General features: G+C 43.7%; 1 protein-coding gene across 1 annotated transcript in view; it reads left to right on the top strand.

Annotated features, from left to right (window-relative positions):
* ZBTB20 (zinc finger and BTB domain containing 20) overlaps window positions 1-25,305 on the top strand; it is a 1,486,592-nt gene that overhangs the window by 935,517 nt on the left and 525,770 nt on the right. The gene's annotated exons all lie outside the window — the stretch shown is intronic.

The raw sequence follows: 25,305 nt of genomic DNA, 5'->3' as shown, positions 1-25,305 counted from the left end.
TGGTGGTCATTGGGAATAATTCCCCCCGTTCTCTTACATACTGTATACCTATAATGGTCAGTGGTGTCAGTGGTAACTTATCCGAGAGGCTGATATTGCTCATTGCTCAAGGAGCCCCAACAACTTCTTGAGGAACACTGGTTAAGAAAGGCTTGTGTATAGACTGGATAAAACCCCTGACAGTACTTTTTTTGGCACGCAGACCACCCTAGGTAACACCTTCATCTAATGCTGAGCCTCCATGATTGAAAGAACTGAAATCCATTGAACAAAAGGGTCAGTGCAGGGACAGTCAGGCTGGGTAGGAAAGAGATGATGCTGGATATCCTCCAGACAGGAAAGGAGGCAGGCTACATCTGACTTGCAGCAGCTTCATTATGAGAAGCTGACAGTGTGCAGCCATATCAGAGTTAGGCTCCATGTACACGGGACGCTGGAAATGGCCGTTTAGGAGCAGTTGGGCGTTTTTTTCAGAAGCCCCTGAACCCATCTACATTTTCTCTTATCTGTCCATGTACACCAGGTCGTTTACAGTCATTTGCAGGCAGTTGCGTTCAGGGACTTTTTTTAGAACGCAATTATTTGCGTTCGAACGTGTGTTTCCCGGCGTTTCAAACGCGTCTGAACGCGATGACCCGCGTTTAGCGTTCGCGTTTTTCCATTTTAAAGGGGAATAATTTTTTTGACCTCTAGGAATGCTTCTAAACGCAAACGCCCGCAAATGCCGCTAAACGCGGGTACAAACGCGACCGAACGGACGTTTCAAACGTCCTAAAAATTCCAGCATTCAAAGGGACTTTTAACAACGTCCCGTGTACATGGAGCCTAAGCTGTTTCGGTCCAGGAGAGGAGCCGGTACAATTATGCAAGACTGGAGAGAAGGCCGGAGTTTGACTGGAGTGCACCTGTACACAAAAAAGTGTGTAAAAGCAACAGGTTTTCCTTGCAGAGAATAAGAAAATGATTTTTTTTTTCTGATATTAATAATCACGAGACTGAAGTAAGTAGATGTAGAAGTGAACTCTTTATGGAAAGGAATCTATTATGCATTCTTATTGAGTGCATGTTCTGATTGTCAGGTGTACATGAGCGTGAGCTTTTAATGTGACTTTTACATTTTTACATACCAGCTGTTAAGTATTTCTGTGGATGAATTTTCCCATCCTCGTTCTGCTTCTAGCAGCTATCTGAACATTTTCACATTTCCACTCAGGAGCCAAAAGCTGTTGACATAAGAGAAGAGCCATTTTTACGTTGAATATTTCTTCATCTGAAAGTTCCCTCAAAACATACCAATGTAACTGTTGATCAATTCAATCTTTGTATCGTGGCGGTGAAAAAAATGAAAGCGGTTGTAACCCTTCCTATTAACAAAATTGTCTGTCAACAGACAAAATCAAGCTTAAAGTGTTACTAAACCCAGTAGCCTACATTCACTATATCTGGTCTCCCCAGGAGACTGCATTCACTATATCTGGTCTCCCCAGGAGTCTGCATTCACTATATCTGGTCTCCTCAGGAGTCTGCATTCACTATATCTGGTCTCCCCAGGAACCTGCATTCACTATATCTGGTCTCCCCAGGAGTCTGCATTCACTAAATCTGGTCTCCCCAGGCATCTGCATTCACTATATCTGGTCTCCCCAGGAGCCTGCATTCACTATATCTGGTCTCCCCAGGGGTCTGCATTCACTATATCTGGTCTCCCCAGGAACCTGCATTCACTATATCTGGTCTCCCCAGGAGCCTGCATTCACTATATCTGGTCTCCCCAGGGGTCTGCATTCAATATATCTGGTCTCCCCAGGAGCCTGCATTCACTATATCTGGCCTCCCCAGGACTCTGCATTCACTATATCTGGTCTCCCCAGGACTCTGCATTCACTATATCTGGTCTCCCCAGGAGCCTGCATTCTCTATATCTAGTCTCCCCAGGAGCCTGCATTCACTATATCTGGTCTCCCCAGGAGCCGGCATTCACTATATCTGGTCACCCCGGAAGCCTGCATTCACTATATCTGATCTCCCCAGGGGTCTCTGCATTCACTATATCTGGTCTCCCCAGGAGCCTGCATTCACTATATCTGGTCACCCCGGAAGCCTGCATTCACTATATCTGGTCTCCCCAGGAGCCGGCATTCACTATATCTGGTCTCCCCAGGAGCCTGCATTCACTATATCTGGTCTCCCCGGAAGCCTGCATTCACTATATCTGGTCTCCGCAGGAGCCTGCAGTCACTATATCTGGTCTCCCACAGTACACAGAACATGGAAATGCAAAGTTTTAGTAAATATAAACTACTAAATACCTTTTTTCATCAGCAGTATATAGCATATAATGTAACTGTTGATCAATTCAATCTTTGTATCGTGGCGGGGAAAAAATTAAAGCGGTTGTAACCCTTCCTATTAACAAAATTGTCTGTCAACAGACAAAATCAAGCTTAAAGTGTTACTAAACCCAGGAGCCTGCATTCTCTATATCTGGTCTCCCCGGGAGCCTGCAGTCACTATATTTGATCTTCCCAGGAGCCTGCATTCTCTATATCTGGTCTCCCCAGGAGCCTGCAGTCACTATATCTGGTCTCCCCAGGAGCCTGCATTCACTATATCTGCTCTCCCCAGGAGCCTGCAGTTACTATATCTAGTCTCCCCAGGAGCCTGCATTCACTATATCTGGCATAGGTGTGCGCAGCCAATTGCATTAGGGTGTGCACCCCAAATCTCAAACACACATTTCTCTGCAGCTTCAGCTGCACTGGACAGTGAATGAATGGGAAGTGCTCTGTGCTGAGCAGCTTCCTGTTCATTCACAAATTGAAGCATAGAAAACAGTTTACTATGCCTCAGTTATGAATGAATGTGTAGTGGGTGAGTAGGTTCCCTGTGTTCATTTATAAAAGGAAGGCACTGGCTTCCCCTGCTCTCCATCCTTAAACTTTCCCCGCAGCAACCTGGGGGAAAGGAGGGAAGCCAGCAGCACTGCAGGTGGGGGGCGTAATATGGAGGAAACCTGGGCAGTAGGGGGAATCGTCATGGCATGTAGTGATTAGGGTGTGCCCAGGCACACCTGGCACACCCCCTGCGCACGCCTATGATATCTGGTCTCCCCAGGAGCCTGCATTCACTATATCTGATCTCCCCAGGAGCCTGCATTCACTATATCTGGTCTCCCCAGGAGCCTGCATTCACTATATCTGATCTCCCCAGGAGCCTGCATTCACTATATCTGGACTCCCCAGCAGCCTGCATTCACTATATCTGCTCTCCCCAGGAGCCTGCAGTTACTATATCTGGTCTCCCCAGGAGCCTGTATTCACTATATCTGGTCTCCCCAGGAGCCTGCATTCACTATATCTGCTCTCCCCAGGAGCCTGCAGTTACTATATCTGGTCTCCCCAGGAGCCTGCATTCACTATATCTGGTCTCCCCATTAGCCTGCATTCACTATATCTGGTCTCCCCAGGAGCCTGCATTCACTATATCTGGTCTCCCCAGAAGCCTGCAGTCACTATATCTGATCTCCCCAGGAGCCTGCATTCACTATATCTGGACTCCCCAGGAGCCTGCATTCACTATATCTGGTCTCCCCAGGAGCCTGCATTCACTATATCTGGTGTCCCACAGTACACAGAACATGGAAATGCAATTGTTTTAGTAAATATAAACTACTAAATACCTTTTCTCATTAGCAGTATATAGCAGTCTTGTGACTTCTTATCAGTGTCTGGTTAAAGCTTGTAAGAGGAGTCTTCATTCTCCTCTGATTGTCCTATGGGGCTGCAGGACCCCGACCCTCTGTCCGGACAGTGCTGGTTGGCCCTGTGCTGATCACATGCACCCTCCCAAGAAAAAACAAATCTCTAGCAATACACACCAAACTGAGCATGTGCAGAGTACCCCTAAGGCTCCCTACTATCAGGACATGGATTGGGGACTGTGGAAGAAGGGGAGGATCAGAGAAGACAGGATCAAACAGCCTTTTTACACAATACGCAGAAATAACCACTTACAGTATCTCACCAAAGTGAGTACACCCGTCACATTTTTGTAAATATTTTATTCTATCTTTTCATGTGACAACATTGAAGAAATGACACTTTGCTACAATGTAAAGTAGTGAGTGTACAGCTTGTATAACAGTGTAAATTTGCTGTCCCCTCAAACTAACTCAACACGCAGCCATTAATGTCTAAACCGCTGGAAACAAAAGTGAGTACACCCCTAAGTGAAAATGTCCAAGTTGGACCCAAAGTGTGTTTTGTGTGGCCACCATTATTTTCCAGCACTGCCTTAACCCTCTTGGGCATGGAGTTCACCAGAGCTTCACAGGTTGCCACTGGAGTCCTCTTCTACTTCTCCATGACAACATCACAAGGCTGGTGGATGTTAGAGACCTTGCGCTCCTCCACCTTCCATTTGAGGATGCCCCACAGATGCTCAATAGGGTTTAGGTCTGGAGACATGCTTGGCCAGCCCATCACCTTTACCCTCAGCTTCTTTAGCAAGGCAGTGATTGTCTTGGAGGTGTGTTTGGTGTCGTTATCATTTTGGAATACTGCCCTGCGGCCCAGTCTCCGAAGGGAGGGGATAATGCTCTGCTTCAGTATATCACAGTACATGTTGGCATTCATGGTTCCCTCAATGAACTGTAGCTCCCCAGTGCCGGCAGCACTCATGCAGCCCCAGACCATGGCACTCCCACCACCATGCAGACCAATTTGATGCAGTGTGCGGCGTATGGTCTGTGCACTGACAGGCTGACCCCCCCCCCCCCCACCCCTTCAACCTCTGCAGCAATGCTGGTAGCTTTCATACGTCTAAATTTACACTGTTAGTGTCGGTTCACAATACCGCAACTTGTCAGGCGAAAGTCGCGGTCCATTCTGTGCTACGGGAACAGTTCTAATAGGAGCAACTCAAGTCGCTCCGACTTAGAAAATAGTTCCTGTACTACTTCGGGGCGACATTGGAGCGACTTGCATTGACTTCCGTTATATGAAGTCCGTGCAAGTCGCGCTGAAGTCGCGGTGCATGTGACTTCACAGGTCGCCCCCGAAGTCGTGCCATGGTAGTGTGAACCGGCACTTATACAAGCTCTACACTCACTACTTTACATTGTAGCAAAGTGTCATTTCTTCAGTGTTATCACATGAAAAGATAGAATAAAATATTTACAAACATGTGAGGGGTGTACTCACTTTTGTGAAATAATGTATATGATTGTGTTGTTTTTTTTTTTTTTAATTAAAACGTAATAATTTTTGCATTTACAGTATGTAATAAAGGGAAGGCCTCCGCAGAAGAGAAGGCCCCACACTGCCGTAGACTGGCTCTGGAATTGCGCAGTAATTGTGGATGGCGGGATTACGTCAAAGCAATCAAAAAAAAAAAGTTTTTCTTCTCGCGGCGGCCGTGTGCTGTTCACAGGCTCGGCGGTAATCCCCGGCAGCCTCCACTCATTCATTCATACTGGCAGTAGCACATGTTTTCTATTTCCCAGCTATACATAGTAGCTCAACGTATAGACTATTTGCATACACCACGGCTGAAAATATCCAGAGCCGCATTCCAGGCCGGGCCGCCTGAGTGCGCTGACCTTAGAAAACTCTTGTTCTATTTAAAGCTCCTTACACAACTACAAGTCAGTGTGATGTGTGGTTGGGGAGGAGGTGGGAGAAGCTCATTGTAGTGTTAATCTGCAGGCCTAAAGAATTACACACTGCACAGTGCAGATTTACTATCCGCCTTTTCCTAGGCCCCAACCAGCGGGAAGTGCTTCTGGTTACATAACGCTGCTACTAAGTAACTGGCTGGCCCTGGATGACTTTTCTTATGATGGTTCTGCACCATCTCCTTTCTGGTGGCTCAGACACTTTTTTTTTTTTTTTTTTAACCACTTCAATACCGGGCACTTTTCCCCCTTCCCTGCCCAGGCCAATTAATGGCTTTTAGCGCTGTTGCATTTTGAATGACAATTGCGCGGTCATGCAACACTGTACCTAAACCAAATTTGTGTAATTTATTCCCCACAAATAGAGCTTTCTTTTGGTGGTATTTGATCACCACAAGTTTTTTTTCGTTTTGCTAAACAAATAAAGTTTTTTTTGTTTGTTATAAAATTTTGTGAATAGATACGTTTTTTTCCTGCACTGATGAGCACTGATGAGGCCGCACTGACAGGCACTGATGGGGTGGCACTGATGGGTGGCACTAATAAGCGGCATTGATAGGCAGCACTGATATGCAGCACTACTAGGTAGCACTGATATGCAGCATTGGTGGGTACTAATAAAAGGCACTGATGGGCACTGATAGACGGCATTGGTGGGCACTCATAGGCAATGCTCATGGGCACTGATAGGTGGCACTGGTGGGCACTAATAGGCGGCACTGATCGTCACTGATGGGTGGCACTGATGGGCACTAATGGGCACTGATAGGCGGCTTTGGTGGGCAATAATGGGCACTGGTGGCCAGCACTGATAGATGGCAGTGATGGGCACTGGTGGGCAGTACTGATGGGGAGGGCACTGGCGGGCGGCACTGATGGGGAGGGTACTAGCGGTCTCCCTGAGCCCTGATTGCCATCCCTGGTGGCCTTGGTGGGCATCCCTGGGGTCATATGTGGGCATCCCTGGTGGTTCTAGTGGCACCCCTCCAAGGGTCTGCACTGGTAATCAATGCTCTGATTACCAGTGCAGGACCCCCCCCCCCCTGTCAGGAGAGCCGCAGTTTGGCTCTCCTCTACTCGTGCCTGTCAGGCATGAACTGAGGAAAGCCGATCAATGGCACTTCCTATTTACTATGTGACCAGCCGTGATTGGACACAGCTGGTCACGTGGTAAAGAGCCTAGGCTCTTTACCGAGATCGGAGATGCGCTGTGTCAGAGTGACACGCCGCATCACTGATCACCATTCTGCGCCCCCCCCCGGAAAACATTTGGCGCATCATAAAGAGGAAGATGTGACAAAGAAGACCTAAGACAGTTGAGCAACTAGAAGCCTGTATTAGACAAGAATGGGACAACATTCCTATTCCTAAACTTGAGCAACTTGTCTCCTCAGTCCCCAGACATTTGCAGACTGTTATAAAAAGAAGAGGGGAGGCCACACCGTGGTACACATGGCCTTGTCCCAACTTGTTTGAGATGTGTTGATGCCATGAAATTTAAAATCAACTTAAAATGATTCATTTTCTCAGTTTAAAAATTTGATATGTCATCTATGTTGTATTCTGAATAAAATATTGAAATTTGAAACTTCCACATTCCCCTCTGGGTGATCTATGTACATTGCAGGGATTTTAACAAACTTTGTTGTGAATTTTCCTACCTTTTGTTATTCTGAAGAAATCATTGTTTGTTCCTCTGTGCTGAGTGGGTCTAATGGGAGTGGTTTCATAATTATCAATCAGCTGTGCAACTGCAGGGCTCTAATGAGGAAAGTGGCTGGGCCTGCATCCCTTTAGATGTGTTCCTATTGGGAGTATCTCACCAAAAATGACATTTTTGTTGCAGGGGATGCCAGAAATCTGACTTGTATCTTAGTGCAGAATTCTGGGAAAATTGGTGAGCCAATCACACAAGCAGGAAATGATGTTTCTGTGGGTGTGGTCAGTATACATTCTGTGTACAGAACAGCTCCAGGCGGCCATATTGTATTGCATTTTCAGAAAATTACAACAGCTGCACACTGAAAGGTCATTTATAATAACATTCAATTACAAAACGATTTGCGTCGCAGTTGTATACGCTATATTGTTTTTTTTTCTATATTTGCTATTTTTTTTTCCCCCACGAAAGTGGAGTTACCCTTTAAGGGGGAAAACCTAACGGTCCAGAAGTGGTTTAACCACTTGCCGCGTACTGGTTCGTTATTGTCCAGCGACGTAGTACTACGTCGCTGGACTCCTCCCCCTGTATGCGCGCTCCCGCTGTTTTCATTCACAGCGGGAGTCGGGCCAGGGGAGGAGCGGCGGCGATTGCCGCTGCTCTTCCCCGATCGTCGGGCAATCGAGTTTGGAGATCCGCCCGCCTGTGTAAACAGAGCTGGCGGATCTCCCAAGTGACAGGGAGTGACAGATCGCAGTGTTCAGCATAGCTGAACATGCGATCTGTCCCTGACTCACTCAGTCACCTCCCCCCACACATGTTAGTAAGCACCAGGCATACATTAACCCCTCCCTCTCCAATAAAATTAACTCCTTCCCTGCCAGTGTCATTTTTACAGTAACAGTGCATATGTATAGCACTGATTACTGCAGTAATGTCACTGGTACCCCCAAAAGTGTCAAAAATGTCAGTCAGGGGTCCGATCTGTCCGCCGCAATGTCGCAGTCCCGCAAAAAAAATTGCAGATCGCCGCCATTACGCGTTAAAAAAAAAAACCACCAAAAATGACAAAAATCTTTCCCTTAGTTAGTAAACACAATAACTTTTGCGCAAACCAATCAAAATACGCTTATTGTGATTTTTTTTACCAAACATAGGTAGCAGAAAACAAATTGGCCAAAAATTTAAAAAAAATTTGATTTTTACATTTTTTTGGGGGAATTTCATATAAAAAAATGTTAAAAATATTGCTATTTTTTCAAAATAAACGCTCTTTTTTTGTTTATAGCGCAAAAAGTAAAAATCGCACACCAAAAGAAAGCTCTGTTTGTGGGAAAAAAAGGACGTAAATTTCGTTTGGGTACGGCGTCGCACGACCGCGCAATTGTCAGTTAAATTCGCACAGTGCCGAATCGCAAAAAGTGGCCCGGACGTAAGACAGCAAAATCCTCCGGTGGTAAAGTGGTTAAGTAATGCAGTGCCGTATCTCAAAAAAAAAAAATGGCCTGTTAATGAAGGGGGGTAAATCTTCTGGAGCTGAAGTGGGTAAAGGCCCACTGAAGAGGCCTGTAGTGGAAAAAGCTGGACTGTATCCACCTTTATGTGAAATAATAATTTTGTTGAGGTTTACCCCGGAATAAGGTTTGTTATTTTGGCCAGCAGGACAAAGCACTTCCCATGGAAACATTGCAGTGTGACACAGCCCTCTTCCCCCAATATAGGCAGACCGGCCTGGCGGGCACACAGCACAGCCTGGCACTCTCTGCGTGGTGAAGGCGCTTGCCGACATCAGATTAGCACATGTTGATTTCATACCTTTTTTTTTTTCATTTTAGCCCAGCCTTCAATCCCTCTCTTGTTAGGACTTATGAATAAGACTGTGCGGCTTTCATATGACAATGTCACATTTGTCAGAACACATTTTTGGCATGGAGTCCCTAATGGGGGCAGCTGCGACTTCTACAAATGGCCTTAAAAGCATTGCTTCTCCTGGAAGAAGGCCAGGCCTGGCTCTCTAGGTTGTGTTTCAAGGCTCTCTCTATCTCTGTGTGCAAATACACAGGTGATGAAGTTAAGCTTTTATTTGTAGTCGTTACATATAGTTAAAGCTGAACTCCAAAAAAACAAACATCAATCCACTCTGTGTGCATCGGAGACCTTTACAAACCCTGATATAACCTTGTAAAAGTAGCAGTGACATCATCGCTGTGCTGTACAAAGCTGGTGCGGAGAGCAGAGCTGTGGGAGGGGCCCACTACAGGCTGCCTGCAATATACTACAACAGGGGGGGGGCGGAGACAAGACCAGTGGACCTGCACCAGGAGAGAGAGCAGCAGTGAGCGGCCTTTATTAGGACTCATGCACACTGAGTGTTTTGACCACTTTAATACCGGGGCACTTTCACCCTCTTCCTGCCCAGGCCAGCTTTCAGCATTGTCACACTTATTGTGCGGTCATGCAACACTGTACCCAAACTACATTTTTATCATTTTTTTCACACAAATAGAACTTTCTTTTGGTGGTACTTAACCACTTGCCGACCGCCGCACGACTATCTACGGCGGCGGTCAGCCCCTCACAGGCAAAGTGACGTAGGGCTACGTCACTAGCTTGTGAGGGTCTAGGGAGCGAGCGCGCGCCGCCGGAGGCGCGCTCCCGCTCCCGCGTGGTCACGGACCCCCCCGCGCGTGTGACCGGCGGACCCGATGTCCGCCGGCCACTCTGCGATCGGTGGGGGAGAGGGAGAAAGTCAGGCAGCTTGTGTAAACAAGCTGCCTGTCATTCTCCCCTCTGTATGAGAGATGATCATATGGATCTACTATGTAGATCCATTGATCACTCTGCATACAGCTGAAGCCACAGCCAATCACAGTTAGAATCACGCCCCTAGGGACACACACAGCCCCTCCCTCTCAAATAAAGTTAACCCCTTCACTACCAGTGTATTTTTACAGTAACAGTGCATATATATAGCACTGATTACTGTAGAAATGTCACTGGTAACCCCAAAAGTGTCAAAAATGTCAGTCAAGGGTCCGATCTGTCCGCCGCAATGTCGCAGTACCGCAAAAAAAATCGCAGATCGCCGCCATTACGCGTTAAAAAAAAAAAACAACAAAAATGACAAAAATCTTTCCCTTAGTCAGTAAACGCAATAACTTTTGCGCAAACCAATCAAAATACGCTTTTTGTGATTTTTTTTACCAAACATATGTAGCATAAAACAAATTGGCCGAAAATGTTAAAAAATTTTGATTTTTACATTTTTTTGGGGGGGAATTTCATATAAAAAAAGGGAAAAATATTGCTATTTTTGCAAAATTTACGCTCTTTTTTTGTTTATAGCGCGTGATCAAAAAATCGCACAGGTGATCAAATACCGCCAAAAGAAAGCTCTGTTTGTGGGAAAAAAAGGACGCCAAATTCGTTTAGGTACAGCGTCGCACGACCGCGCAATTGTCCGTTAAAGTCACGCAGTGCCGAATCGCAAAATACCCCCTGGTCAGGAAGGGGGTAAAATCTTCCGGGGCTTAAGTGGTTAAGCACCATCACCACTGGGTTTTTTTTTTTTTTTTTGTTTTTTTCTTTTGCTAAATAAACAAAAAAATACAAAATTGAAAAAAAAAATGGCATCTTTCTTAGTTTCTGTTATAAAATGTAGCAAATAAAAAAAACTTCCTGTTTTCATTTAGGACAAATTGTATTTTGCTGCATTTTTTTGGTGAAAATAACCCAAATCAATGTATATTATTTAGTCTTTAGGAAAGTTAGAGAGTCCACAAACTTTGGTGTATTATATCTGAAAATCGATCAATCCTGATGTACTGATGGCCACAATTCTTGAGGCCCAAAAACACCAGGACAGTAGAAATACCCCTCTTTGGAAAGAAGACAGTCCCATGTATTTAGTAAGAGGCATGACAAATTTTTTGAATATGTCATTTTTTGTCATAATGAAAATGAAGAAATTAAAAAAAAAAATTCCTTTCATACTGTCACCAGTGCAGTACAGCATCTTCATATAACTGGTGTGGCGGTGATCAGGGACACTGACTGGTGACATCATGTAAAACATATATATATATATATATATATATATATAAAAAATTATATATATATATATATATATAAAAAATTATATATATATATATATATATATATATATATATATATATAAAATATATAAATATATATATGTATACAGTATATATATATATATATATATATATATAAAAAACGTAAAAACATATGAAATATAAAAACATATAAATAAATAAATATATATATATATATATACATACATACATATATACATTTATATATATATATATATATATATATATATATATATATAAATTTAGAAATATATATTTATTTATTTTTTTGATTTTATTTTGCGTTATGAACAAAAAAAAGAGCGAGAATTTTGAAAAAAAATATATATATATATTTTTTGCTTTCTGCTATAAAAACCTAGCCAATAACAAAATGTAAAAAAAAATGTAATTTTTTCATCAATTTAGGCCTTCACCATCATTTAGGGTATTCTTCATGCTATGATACATCCAAAAATGTTTTATTTCTTACAATGGACATTCTTGAAAACCGAACATACACGTTGTGTTGGAAAAATTGTCGGTTGACTTACAAAAACATGTTCTTGTTTTCTGTGAAGTGTTCTTTAAAAAAAAAAAAAAAATGTCATATTCATTTAAATTCATGATATTAATTAAAAAGTCGAAAATAATACAATTATATATATATATATATATATAAATATATATTTTTGAAAAAATATAATTTTCGGTTTCTGCAAAGTGCATCCTGAATTTTCGGTTTTGGCACCAAAATTTCCATTCAGTGCACCTCTAAAAAAAAAAAAAATTTGTATGCTGTAACTGCTTATGAAGTTTTAGCTGGAGATTGGCTTTAATTTGTTAGTATATTCAAATCTGCTAGTCCAGCTAACACTTCCCTCCCACCAAGGTGGGCAACGGTGCTGTCCAGAGGTGCCTCTTGTGCTCCTTCATCCAGAGTGGAGAGGAAAAGTTTACACCTATGCGCTTTGCAGTGCAGATTTGCAGGAGGCACCACAGTCCATTTAACATTATTTCCTATAGCTCACTTTCACATCTGTGCAGTTTCCACCGGTTCGTTTTTTAAAGGGTCAGGGACTTTTTTACACGCAGCACGGTGAGTTTTTGTTTCCATAGACTTTAATAGAAATACAGCAGAAGAACTTTAAAAATTCAATGCTCGCGTTTCTGCTCATTTTCACTGCATTGAAAGGTGCATTTTTACATGCAGCACAGTGCATTTTTGTCTCCATAGACTTCAATTGCATTGCATGAAAAATGCATGTACATGCAGTTTTTGTGAGCTTTTTCTGCATGACAACAGACGCCGCCTCCTAGCAACAGTAACAGTAACACATCCCAAAAATGCAAAACGCCTCAAAAACGCATTATAAACGCATGTGAAAAAACGCAAAAGCGCATCAACCGCAACCTGCATAGGTGTAAACCTAAACTAAAAGAAGAAAACGAATGCAGCCACCACATTTAATGATTGATAAGCTGCAATACATTACATTTGTTTTTTTTTTGGGGGGGGGGGGGGGGTTATTACCACTTTAAATGAGAACTATGGGGAAAGCTCTTTTGGCTGTACTTCTCCTGTGGATCACAATAGTGCAGTTCGTTCTGCACTCCTGTGATCCGTTTTCAGCAGACAGTGGGCTGAAGTTTGCTGTCGGGTGACGTTACAGAGCTGGTCCAGACTGGGGCAAAATACCTGGACCTGCACCTGGCTCAACCTCTCATTGATCTGCTGAGAGCCCAAGCCAGCCACTCCAGCCCCCTCCACAGCCCAGCGCTCCAGTAATCGGCAGACCAGTTTGCTCTGCACTCCCGTGACCCGTTTTTAGCAGACAGCAAAGCTCGTGGTCAGCTGACGTCACAGAGCTCAGGCAAGATCGCAACAATGGAGTCGAGATCTGCCCACATGCCTTGACCGGGATTTGGCTCAGCCTCTCAGCAAGCCGATGAGAGCCTGAGCTGACTGCTTCAGCCCCATCCACAGCCCAGCTGTCCAGTGAGTGGCAGACAAGTTCATTCTGCACTCCTGTGACCCGTTTTTAGCAGACAGCGAAGCCCGCTGTCGGCTGATGTCACAGAGCTCAGACAAGGCTCAGGCAAGATCGCAACAATGGAGTCGGGATCCACCCACATGCCTTGATCGGGACTCAGGTCAGCCTTTCAGCAAGCCGCTGAGAGGCTAAACCTGCCGCTCCTACCCCATCCACAGTCCAGCTGTCCAGTGAGCGGCAGACCAGTTTGTTCTGCACTCCTGTGACCCATTTTTAGCAGACAACGAAGCCCGCTGTTTGTTGACGTCACAGAGCTTGAGCAAGATTGCAACAATGGAGTCGGGATCCGCCCACATGCCTTGACCGGGACTCGGCTCAGCCTCTCAGCAAGCCGATGAGAGCCTAAACCAGCCGCTCCCGCCCCATCCACAGCCCAGCTGTCCAGTGAGCCGCAGACCAGTTTGTTCTGCACTCCTGTGACCCGTTTTTAGCAGACAACGAAGCCCGTTGTCGGCTGACGTCACAGAGCTTGGGCAAGGCCTGGGCAAGATTGCAACAATGGAGTCTGGATCCGCCCACATGCTTTGACTGGGACTCGGCTCAGCCTCTCAGCCAGCCGCTGAGAGCCTTAGCCGGCCGCTTCCACCCCATCCACAGCCCAGCGCTCCAGTGAGTGGCGGACCAGTTCGTTCTGCACTCCTGTGACCCATTTTTAGCAGACAGCGAAGCCCGCAGTTGGCTGACGTTACAGAGCTTGGGCAAGGCCCGGGTAAGATCGCAACAATGGAGTCGGGATCCACCAACATGCCTTGACCGGGTCTTGGCTCTGCCCCTCAGCAAGTCGCTGGGAGCCTGAGCCGGCCACTCCCACCCCATACACAGCCCAGCTCTCCAGGGAGCGTGGGGGGTTCAGGGCAGAGCAGAGAGCGGTGACTGACAGTTACCAGCTCTCTGCTCATGGAGCTGTGAGAACTGAGCGATCAGTGGGGTTTTATCGCTCGGTTCTCAGCCTTAGAGCCAGCGTGGGGAGAGCTATAGTATCAAACAGATGTAGCATCCACCTAGGAAAGTATGATTCCAAAAAAAACAAAAAAAAACCTTTTAAGTTCTTAAGAGCACAGGAATCTGCTCTGGCTATTGATACTTCCTATGTTAGGTTACTTGCTCCCGTATTTTACTTTTTCCGGTGACAACCTGAACACCTACTACCTCCTTTGAACCTTTTTGCTCTCCTCACCGTTCCGCCGGCGGCGTTGTCACCAGCAGTCAAATAAGGACAGTTTTTTTACCAGTCTTTCCTGCTGTTTTTTTTTTTCCTCCTCAATGCCAGTACATGTATTTGTTATTCTTTATAACTCTCTTTGAAGTCGGGAATCCGAGGGGAATCTAAAAACGACCAGATGTTTCTCTTGTGCAGTCAGAAAAGCAGCAAGGATTATGCTTAATACAAAACCATTACACTCCAAGTCTTCATCTTCGTGTGCGCATCCCCTACGCCACCCATAAAAGACGCACTTCACATCACTTGACCTGGAGGAGTGCCATACAAATGCCTTTTTAAACAATGCATTATGCACATACATTCTGAAGGCGTGAGATATACAACCGGCATCCGGGTGAGAGGGAAGAGGAAATAATTCACAAGGCTGGATATGTGCTTTATTATCTTCCTTGAGAATGAACGATAGACACTTTATTTCCATAATAATGTTTAGGTTTATAAAAGATTTTTACAGAAAAAAAAAGATTGCATGACTATAATCAACTCGGAACCGAAGAATCTGAAGTCATTCATTCATAATATATGCACTTAAGACATCTGTTGATGCTTCCTGTGACGATATCTATGAGTAGGCTGCTTAAAGCCTTCCTTTTTATTCTTGCACAGTTATACCGGCTCCCAGTGCCGGGACAAGGATGCCAAACTGAGCCCATCCCCATCCCTTAGGTTTAGGGTCAAGGCGCCCCCCATCCCTGCAATAAACCATTGCGCCCAGGGCGACAGTCCCTCCTGCCCACCCCCTGTCCTGGCCCTGCCGGCTCCTCTCCTGGACTGAAATTGCATACCGCACACTGTGAGCTTCTAGAAGCTGCAGCAAGTCAGAACCCACCTCATTTCTAGGCTGATGGATATCCAGCATCATCACTTTCCCCCCTCCTAGCTTGATCCTGGCCCTCCCCCCTTCATTGTAAGACAATAACAAGTGAAGGGCGCACCGACCATGTGCATTACCTCTAAAAAGTTTATTAAAATCAAAAATGGGTAGCGTACATTATACTCACAAACATAGGATATGTACAAGCATGTAGGAAATGGGAACCGCTCGCCTCCAGAGCACTTCTCTACTGCTGGATAGCATGATGGCGTCCACAAAACCTGGTATGGCTTACGCGTTTTGAGGGAGAACCCTCTTCCTCAGAGCCAAAATTGCCACCCCCCCCCCCCCCCCTTCATTCACTGGATTTTACTTCTGTCAATGGAGGCTCAGTATCACATGTGTACATGACATATGTTGTCTGCATGCAAGCTCAGCCTGCCTAGGAACTCCCACTCTTCGGCCCCTTTCACACGAGCCACCCGTTTGTTTCATCAGTTCAGTGACGTTTTTTTAAAGAAAAATGGGTTCAGATTTTATCAGTTTTATATCAGCTTTTTATAAGTTTTACATACGTTTTTCCATACCTCCCAACTTTCTGAGATGGGAATGAGGGACACCTATTAGCAAAAGTATGTAGGCATAGGACACACCCAACTGCCACGCCCCCATGGGGTGGGAGCAGCCGGCTCAGGCTCCCAGCGGCTTGCTGAAGGACAATTGTACAAAAAAAATGATTGGTTAAACCCACAAGTGCTTATTTTTACCACTACTATTCCTTTATATTGTCTTTTTTAGTTTATAAATGCAGACATTTAGAAACTGGATGAAAGGTTCAGCACTGGAAAGCACTTTTTGATAGACAACTATATAGATCAGACCAAAAAGAGGGACAGAGGGACTTTGTTCCGAATCAGGGACAGTCCCTCCAAATCAGGGACAGTTGGGAGCTATGGCTTTTCCATCAGTTTTATATCCGTTTTATATCAGTTTTATATTAGTATTTCATCAGTTTTAGGTCAGTTTTTTATCACTTTTTCATCAGTTGTATATCAGTTTTACATTGGTATTTTATCAGTTTTTCATCAGTTTTACGTCCATTTTTATACATCCATTACCAATGCAAAAATGGATGCAAACACTGCATGTTTGTCCATTAAGGGTCCTTTCACATGGGCTTTCCACTCAACAGACTCCATTTTTCTCAGCGGGGATCGATCCGCTGATCCCCACTGAGCAGGCGGATGACAGGTCCGTCGCCACTTACTTTGCAGAGACAGAGCTGTCAGATCCCCGCTCTCCTCAGTGGGAGATTGAATGAAAACGGACCGCCTGTCGGTTTTTATTCGATCCTATCCGATCCGATCCTCCAAACAGATGGAAAATAGGGTTTCCATCTGTCCGGATTTCATGGACGGGATCGGATTGTATAGCAGCAGGTGTCAGCGGACATGTCACCGCTGACATCCGCTGCTCCATAGGGGTGCATGGAGGGTCCGATCAAGTCCGCCTGAAAAACTGACAGGCCACGTGAGAAAGGGGCCTTACATCTGTTTTTCGTCTGTTCCGTTTTTTAAAAGGAAGAAAAATAGGGTTTCTTCAATTTCAAAAAACAGATGTTGACGGAGGCGGATGTCAGCGGATGATTATCTGCTGACATCCCCTTGCCCATAGAAATACATTGGTGTCCGTTTTCACCAACGTATGGATAAAAAGCAGCCAAACGGAACGCCTGTGTGAAAGGGGCCTTCCGGACTGACATTCACACATCAAGGCATTTTGATATTTGTGTAAAGCCCCTTTCACACGGACTTTCTGATCAGGTCCGCTTGTCAGTTTTTCGGGCAGGCCTGATCAGATGCTTCATTCACCCCTATTGAGCAGCAGATATCAGAGGTGACATGTCCACTGACACATATCCAACAATGCTGCGCCAGTTAAAAATTGCAAATAGTGCAAGGTGCTGACAATTTTAAATCGTAAAAACCATCAAAAAATACATCAAAAATATTAGGAAAAAGTAAAGTGCAAAAATTGTCCAAGTAAACACATAAGTCGTATTGACAATTCCCCGTGGGTGATACTTAAGTCCGCAAACAAAAGGTGCTCTGTGCTTCTCCACCACCCTTGTAGATGAGCCTCTCGCCTCACTAACTGACCCCTGTTTCACCAGCGGGTCGGACTAAGCAGTTCCCTAATGGGGAAAACTCCAATCAGATGAAGGTCTCTGGCTCTGATCCCTCGGCTCACTCTCTCAGATAAACGATGATGGTCCACATATAAGGCAGAAAATAATATCTAGTGCTCTCCGCACAGCACCCTGCTAACTCCTCCCACCAGCTACCATCTGCTTGCATTGCATAGAGAAGCACAGAAACCTAGGGACTGTCGTTTTATCTAAAATAAGGTAGGTATTGAAAATAGAAAGGTTTTATTTCAAAATGTAATAAGCATGTTGATTAAGGGAGGGGGAGGGGGGGACTAGGGAAGCTGAACTTAGTCAAGCATCCTTACCGGCCAAATTATTTTTTGTTCATATTCATCCTGTTCTGAGCCAGCCCAGTGACCTGAGTTTTCTCTGCTGCAGTTAAGCAGAATAGTTAGGTCTCCCCCAACCACCCCCCCCCCCCTTCTTCCCTTTAGCCTATAATATATTAATTGACCAGTATGTGCAATTAAAAACAAAAGAGAATGTCAAAGTACCGCCTGATATGCTTTTTTTTCATATTCTCCTATTAAATGTTAAACATTATGCATTTTGTAAATGCATAAATATGCATATTTTTTTTAATGCATAATGCAGTATTAAATGTTATGAATTTTTCTCATATGAATTAAAGTGTCACCTTAAGAGAAAACTGTTTTATGTCTTTTTGAATTACCTGTATAAATGTCTTAATTTATTTTTTTATTTAAGGTACTTCTAGAGCTTTGTCGATTTATGGAGCGCTTAACATATATATTGTTCATTCACATCAGTTTCTGCCCTCAAAGAGCTTAAAATCTAAGGTCCCTAACAGTGGCGGCTGGTGCTCGATGGGCCCGGGAGGGGGGCTGCAGACAGACCATACCATACCATACCATACCCCTCCCGGACCACACCAGCCCCAGCCCGCACACCTAACCCCCACTACCAGTCGCTGGCTAACTCACCCTGGGCAGGCAGTGGCTTCCCACTGAGTAGTCTCCTCCGTGGGCTTCCCCTTCGTCTCTTCCCTCCTCCTCCTCCTTGGCCAACCAATAGCTTGGCTTCTCCTTTCGGCCAATAGGGAAATGGGTCTCAGGACCCGCTTCCTGATTGGCCAGGAGGAGAATCTGTGTGACAATAGTGAATATTCATTTGCTATTATCACACAACTGGGTGGGCTCAGGGTGCAGTACTCTGCGCCCCGAGCCCACTCTTTGTTGAAGCCTATTAGAGCCTCTGGAAAAAAAACCCAATTGGAATCCATACGTCCGGCGCCCCGGAATGTAGATTAGGGAGCCGGACGAATGGAGGGGGGGGCGTTTTGCCCCTGTGCCCCCCATGGACGGGCTGCCACTGGTCCCTAAACTCACATTTATTCATACACATACTAGGGCCAATTAAGATAGGAGGCAATTACCCTCCCAGCATGTCTTTGGAGTGTGGCAGGAAACTGAAGTACCCGGAGGAAAGCCACGCAAGCACAGGGAGAACATGGAAACTCCATGCAGGTTGTGCCATGGTTGGGATTCGAACCAACAAACCAAGTGCTGCTAGGCGGAAGTCCTAACCACTTAGCCAATTAAAACAACAAACACAAATACATATTTATAACAGGGTGCACTCATGACATTATGGGTCAGAGGGGTCACGATTGCCACCTAGCCCAGTGATGGCAAACCTTGGCACCCCAGATGTTTTGGAACTACATTTCCCATGATGCTCATGCACTCTGCAGTGTATTTGAGCATCATGGGAAATGTAGTTCCAAAACATCTAGGGTGCCAAGGTTCACCATCACTGACCTAGCCCCATGCTCCAGGGGGCCCTTCCAGCCCCCCTTAACACCTGGAGTGCAAGGGCTGCAGCATGTAGAGGAATATATCCCTCCATTCAGCCGGTGAATGCCCGCTTCTCCTCCTCTCCCTCCTGCAGATATTCAGTAAAGTAATGGGGAGCATTGGTTGCTCTACATGCCGCCCCCCCCCCCCCCTCCCGGCAGCGCTCTCTGGGTTTTCACCCCTCGCCGGCTGCTGCGGGAGATACAGTCAGGATGGAGAGAGGGGAAGGAGCCTGTAAATGTGTTATTTACTGGCCACCTTCCTGGTCTTAATGATTAGAGTCAGTGATCGGATTTTGGGGGGGGGTTCCATTCATAGCTGGGGCACAGTAAACTGTGTTTACTGTACTTCAGTTTATGAATGAATGGGAAGCTCTGTACAGAGTAATTCCTGTTCATTCATTCTGTGCTGCTGAGGCTGCAGAGATGAAGATTGAGGTGTCCTCATTTTCCTTTCTCTGTCTCAAAGGTGAAACAATCAGATCTGTTTAGATCCCTGACATTTCATCAAAGCCCCCCAATGAGGGAGCTAAATTTTTTTAAAAAATAAAAAAAATCAAATTGTAAAAAAATAAATAAATAAAGTAAAATCGTAAAGAAATAATAATATTACAAAAGTTACAAGTGGCATATGTCCAACCTTCCAGATTTAATAATATGCTTCTTTCAATTTAAGTGATTTTCCGGTGCGCACCCAGTAGGATTCTCCCCCCCCCCCCCCCCCTTCCCCTCTTCTTCCTGTCCTTCTCCTGTCTTCTCTTCTCTTCCCTTCCATTTTCTCTTCTCTTTTCTCTTCCCTTCCCTTTCCTTCCCTTTTCTCTTCTCTTTTCTCTTCCCTTCCCTTTTCTCTTCTCTTCTCTTCTCTTCTCCTTCCCTTCTCTTTTCTCTTCTCTTTTCTCTTCTCTTCATTCTTCTCTTCTCTTCTCTTCTCTTCTCTTCTCTTCTCTTCTCTTCTCTTTTTCCTTTCCTTTCCTTTCCTTTCCTTTCCTTTCCTTTCCTTTCCTTTCCTTTCCTTTCTCTTTGCTTTTCTTACCTTCTAGTCTTCTCTTCAATTGTCTGATTGTGCATAGTGGTTTTTGCAGCCTACCGGACCACCGAGCCTGGTTCCGGTGAAGATGGTTACAGTGACTACATACCTTTGTTAGTATATTATATGCTTCTTTACATGAAAACTAATTTCCAACTAGCTGCATAACCTCATATCTTCCATCAATACGCTCCAGTGTACAGGTTATAACCCATCATCTGTATCAGCTTGGAAAATTGAGCTTCCTTAACCACTTAAGCCCCGGAGGATTTTCCTGCTCAAAGACCAGGGCCTATTTTGCGATTCGGCACTGTGTGACTTTAACGGACAATTGCGCGGTCGTGCGACACTGTACCCAAATGAAATTGACGTCCTTTTTTTCCCACAAACAGAGCTTTCTTTTGGTGTTATTTGATCACCTGTGCAATTTTTACTTTTTGCGCTATAAACAAAAAAGTGCGACAATTTTTAAAAAAAATAACTATTTTTCAAATTTTTTTATAAGAAATTCCCAAAAAAAAAAAAATGTAAAAATCAAAATTTTTTAACATTTTAGGCTAATTTGTTTTCTGCTACATATGTTTGGTAAAAAAAATCACAATAAGCGTATTTTGATTGGTTTGCGCAAAAGTTATTGCGTCTACTAACTATGGGAAAGATTTATGTAATTTTTATTGTTTTTTTTTTTACTAGTAATGGCGGCGATCTGCAATTTTTTTTGTGGGACTGCGACATTGCGGCGGACAGATTGGACCCTTGACTGACATTCTTGACACTTTTGGGGGTACCAGTGACATTACTGCAGTAATCAGTGCTATAAATATGCAAAAATGTAAAAATGACACTGGCAGGGAAGGGGTTAACTTTATTGATGATCAGTGGGTTAAATGTACCCCTAGGGGCGTAATTCTAACTGTGGGGGGGCGAGGCTTGTGATGTAACCACAGAGACATACAATCCTACATAGCAGGATCATATGATCTCTGCAGTTACACCAGGGAGAATGACAAGCGGCTTTGTTTACATCAGCCACCTGCCTTTCTCCCTCTCCAGCGGGAGATCGCGAGTGGCCGGTGGACATCGGAGCCACTGGTCACTCGCGCGGGGATGTTAGTGAACGAGCGGGGGCGGGAGCGTGCCTCCGGTGGCGCGCGCTCGCCCCCTAGAGGCTCGTAGGCGAGCGACGTAGCCCTACGTCGTTTTGCCTATAGGGGGCTGACTGCCGCTGTAAATAGTCGTGCGGCGGTCGGCAAGCGGTTAAGCAGGGACTCAGGACTTCCTTCAGTACGACATTTTGTATTAGGAATTCATGTAACGCTCTTTTTTCGTTCCCTTGTTGGGAACCTTTTTTATATAACATGTTTGATGTACCCATCTCTTTGCTGAACTACTGTGTCAATTATTTTGTTTGCAATAAAATTATTCTGTAAAAGAAAAAAGTTACCAGTGGCGGAACCCCTGCGTGGGGGACCCAAAGACATCAGGAAGGCAGGACTCTAATAAATGGTGCCACAATGGGGGTAAAGAGCCCCGGGAGGGGCCGTTCATGGTTTCTTGCACCGGGGCCCTAACTGTTCTAGTTACGCCTCTGACTCATGATATTCAGTTTGCAAAGCTTGCTGGGCTTTCTGATGAAAAAGTCCAGCGCTTCCTAAATGCTTTTTGGCAGCCTGTTTATAACTGAATGATTACCCTGATTCTGCCTCTATTAGAGGAGATAATCTTCTTCTGAGTCATTGAGTTCGTTTTAGCCCAACACAATTTAATACAGAAGATAAAAAATGAAATCAGAGAAAATCCCTTTGCATTCCATTGTCAGCAGCACATGAAGGGATACCGTACATTCACCATCACTTCTCCAGTTCCCGCTTAGCAGATCTACCAATTAATTTGATTTTATTTGGAAGTCTTGATAAAACATGCCTGTCGTTTCCCACATGCTTTGTTGCCATGTACCCCTTTGAAGTGAGTAACACTACCCTGTTCTTTGTGACACATTTAGCTCCACCCTAATTAAGATTTAATCCCTGGTGTGAGACGACATCACCGGGAGAAATCTGCTTCAGCAAAGCCACAACTGGTCCGGGGTCAAGCGCCGATCCCTCCAGCCTTGCCAATATTCCACACCATGAAAGCGTAATAAGAATGCCGAATGGCGTTACTGTAATCAGCATAGCATACAGATGTCCCAGAACTAAAGGGAAATGTTAACCCTTGTGTTCTGCAATCCCCCCGACACAAACTCGAGAATCTCCATAAAATTCTGTTTCCTACCTTTTCTTTTATGGTGTGCCGCAACTGTAAAGGGGACGTCAAGTCAAAAACTCAAGTCTCAAGTCGAGGCAAAAACTCAAAAAGTCAAGTCTTTCTATTTTTAAGGTGAAGGGTGACAATTCCTGTTGGGTTTATACAGCAACCCAGGGTATACATCTCTCTAAACCAGGGATCCTCAAACTATGGCCCCCCAGCTATTGCGGAACTACACGTCCCATGAGCATTGTAAAACTCTGAGATTCACAGACATGACTAGGCATGATAGGAATTGTAGTTCCTGAACAACTGAAGGGCCATAGTTTGAAGACCCCTGCTCTAAACCATGGGTGTCCAACCTGCGGCCCTCCAGCTGTTGCAAAACTACAAGGCCCATGTCTCTGCCTTTGGGAGCCATGTTTGCAACTGTTAGCCTTGCAATACCTCAAGGGACTAGCATTGCAATGCCTCATGGGACTTTTAGTTCCACAACGGCTGGAGGGCCGCAGGTTGGACACCCATGCTCTAAACGGAGCCCCAGAAAGCTGTAAAAACCCAATAGGGTGAACTTTCCTATTTAAAAAAAAAATAAGAAAAACCTTTTGGCTGGGTGTACATTTCAAATTATATTTCTTAAAAGCCATTTTTTACCCTTTTTTAGTATTTTTGGTATTTCCTTTTTCAGTTTAGACCAGTTAAAGTGGACCTTCACCCTCCCTTGAACCCTTCCCTCCCCTCTCCCCCATCTCGCTCTCACAATTAAACATACTTTTATTTTTATTTTTCTTCCTCTTTTACTTTTTTTTTGTAAATTTTTATGTCCTAAATATTTTTTAAACGCATAATGCAGTATTAAGGCCTCATGCACACTGGACGTTATCAAAACGTCAGTAGAACGTTGTAGCTGTAGAAGGTGTTTTTCAGTTTTTTTTGCAGCAGCGTTTTTTAGCTTTTTCCAGTTGCAACATTTTTTAGCTTTTTTTTTTTAAAGCAAAACTATACTTCCACAAAAGCTTATGGTTCAAAAATGTTGACAAATGCCAAATAGCCACGTTTTTCTGAGTTTTTTTTGGAGTTTTTTATTGTTTTTTAGATTTTTTCAGCTGTAACATTTTTTAGATTTTTTTATAGCAAAACTATATTCCCACAAAAGCCTATGGCTCAAAAACATTGATAAACACCAAAAAGCCGCGTTTTTCTGCGTTTTGTGGATTTTTTCAGCGTTTTTTTCAGCTTTTATCAATGTTTGAGCGTTTTTACAGCTGAAAAATGCCTCCTAAAACCTGCCAAAAACTGCTGATAGCATCCTATTTGTGCATGGGGACATAGGATAACATGCTGGGGAGTTTACTGGCTGCAGAAAAAAACGTCTGACGCCAAAAACAGCCGCAGTAAAAACGTCCTGTGTGCATGAGGCCTTAATTTTATGTATTTTCTCATATGAATTACAGTGTCACCCTAAAGAGAAAACAGTTATGTAAACATTTGTGTTTTTGAATTATTTGTATACATTTTTTATTTAATTTTTTTACAGATACTTATATAGCTTGTCAATTTACTCAGCGTTTTACATATATATTGCACATTTACATCAGTCCTTGCCCTCAAGGAGCTTACAATCTAAGATCCGTAACTCACATTCACACACATACATATTAATGTAAATATTGTTTTTCAATAAAATTCTGTATAAAGATTTTGAGATTTTGTAATTGAAGAGAAAACAGTTATGTAAACATTTATGTGTGTTTTAATTATTTGTATACATTTTTTATTTTATTTTTTTTTTTACGGATACTTATATAGCATTGTCAATTTACTCAGTGCTTTACATATATATACATTTGCATCAGTCCTTTCCCTCAAGGAGCTTACAATCTAAGGTCCATAACTCACATTTACACACATACATATTAATGTAAATATTGTTTTTCAATAAAATTCTGTATAAAGATTTTGTAATTGAAGAGAAAACAGTTATGTAAACGTTTTATGTGTCTTTGAATTATTTTTATACATTTTTTTATTTAATTTTTTTATTACAGATACTTATATAGCTTGTCAATTTACTCAGCGCTTTACATATATATTGTACATTCACATCAGTCCCTGCCCTCAAGGAGCTTACAATCTAAGGTCCGTAACTCACATTCATACACATACATATTAATGTAAATATTGTTTTTCAATAAAATTCTGTGTAAAGATTTTGTAATTGAAGAGAAAACAGTAATGTAAACGTTTTATGTGTTTTTGAATGATTTGTATACATTTTTTATTTAATTTTTTAATTATGAATACTTATATAGCATTGTCAAATTTACGCAGCTTTTTACATATATATTGTACATTTCCATCAGTCCTTTCCCTCAAGGAGCTTACAATCTACGGTCTGTAACTCACATTCACACACATACATATTAATGTAAATATTGTTTTTCAATAAATTTGGTATAAAGATGTTATAATTGAAGTATCTTTTGCA

The sequence above is a fragment of the Pelophylax lessonae genome (genome assembly GCF_965119305.1).
Source record: "Pelophylax lessonae genome assembly, chromosome: 2".
NCBI lineage: Eukaryota > Metazoa > Chordata > Amphibia > Anura > Ranidae > Pelophylax > Pelophylax lessonae.
Note: the sequence above shows the minus strand (reverse complement) of the source record. Positions and strands in the feature narration are given on the sequence as shown.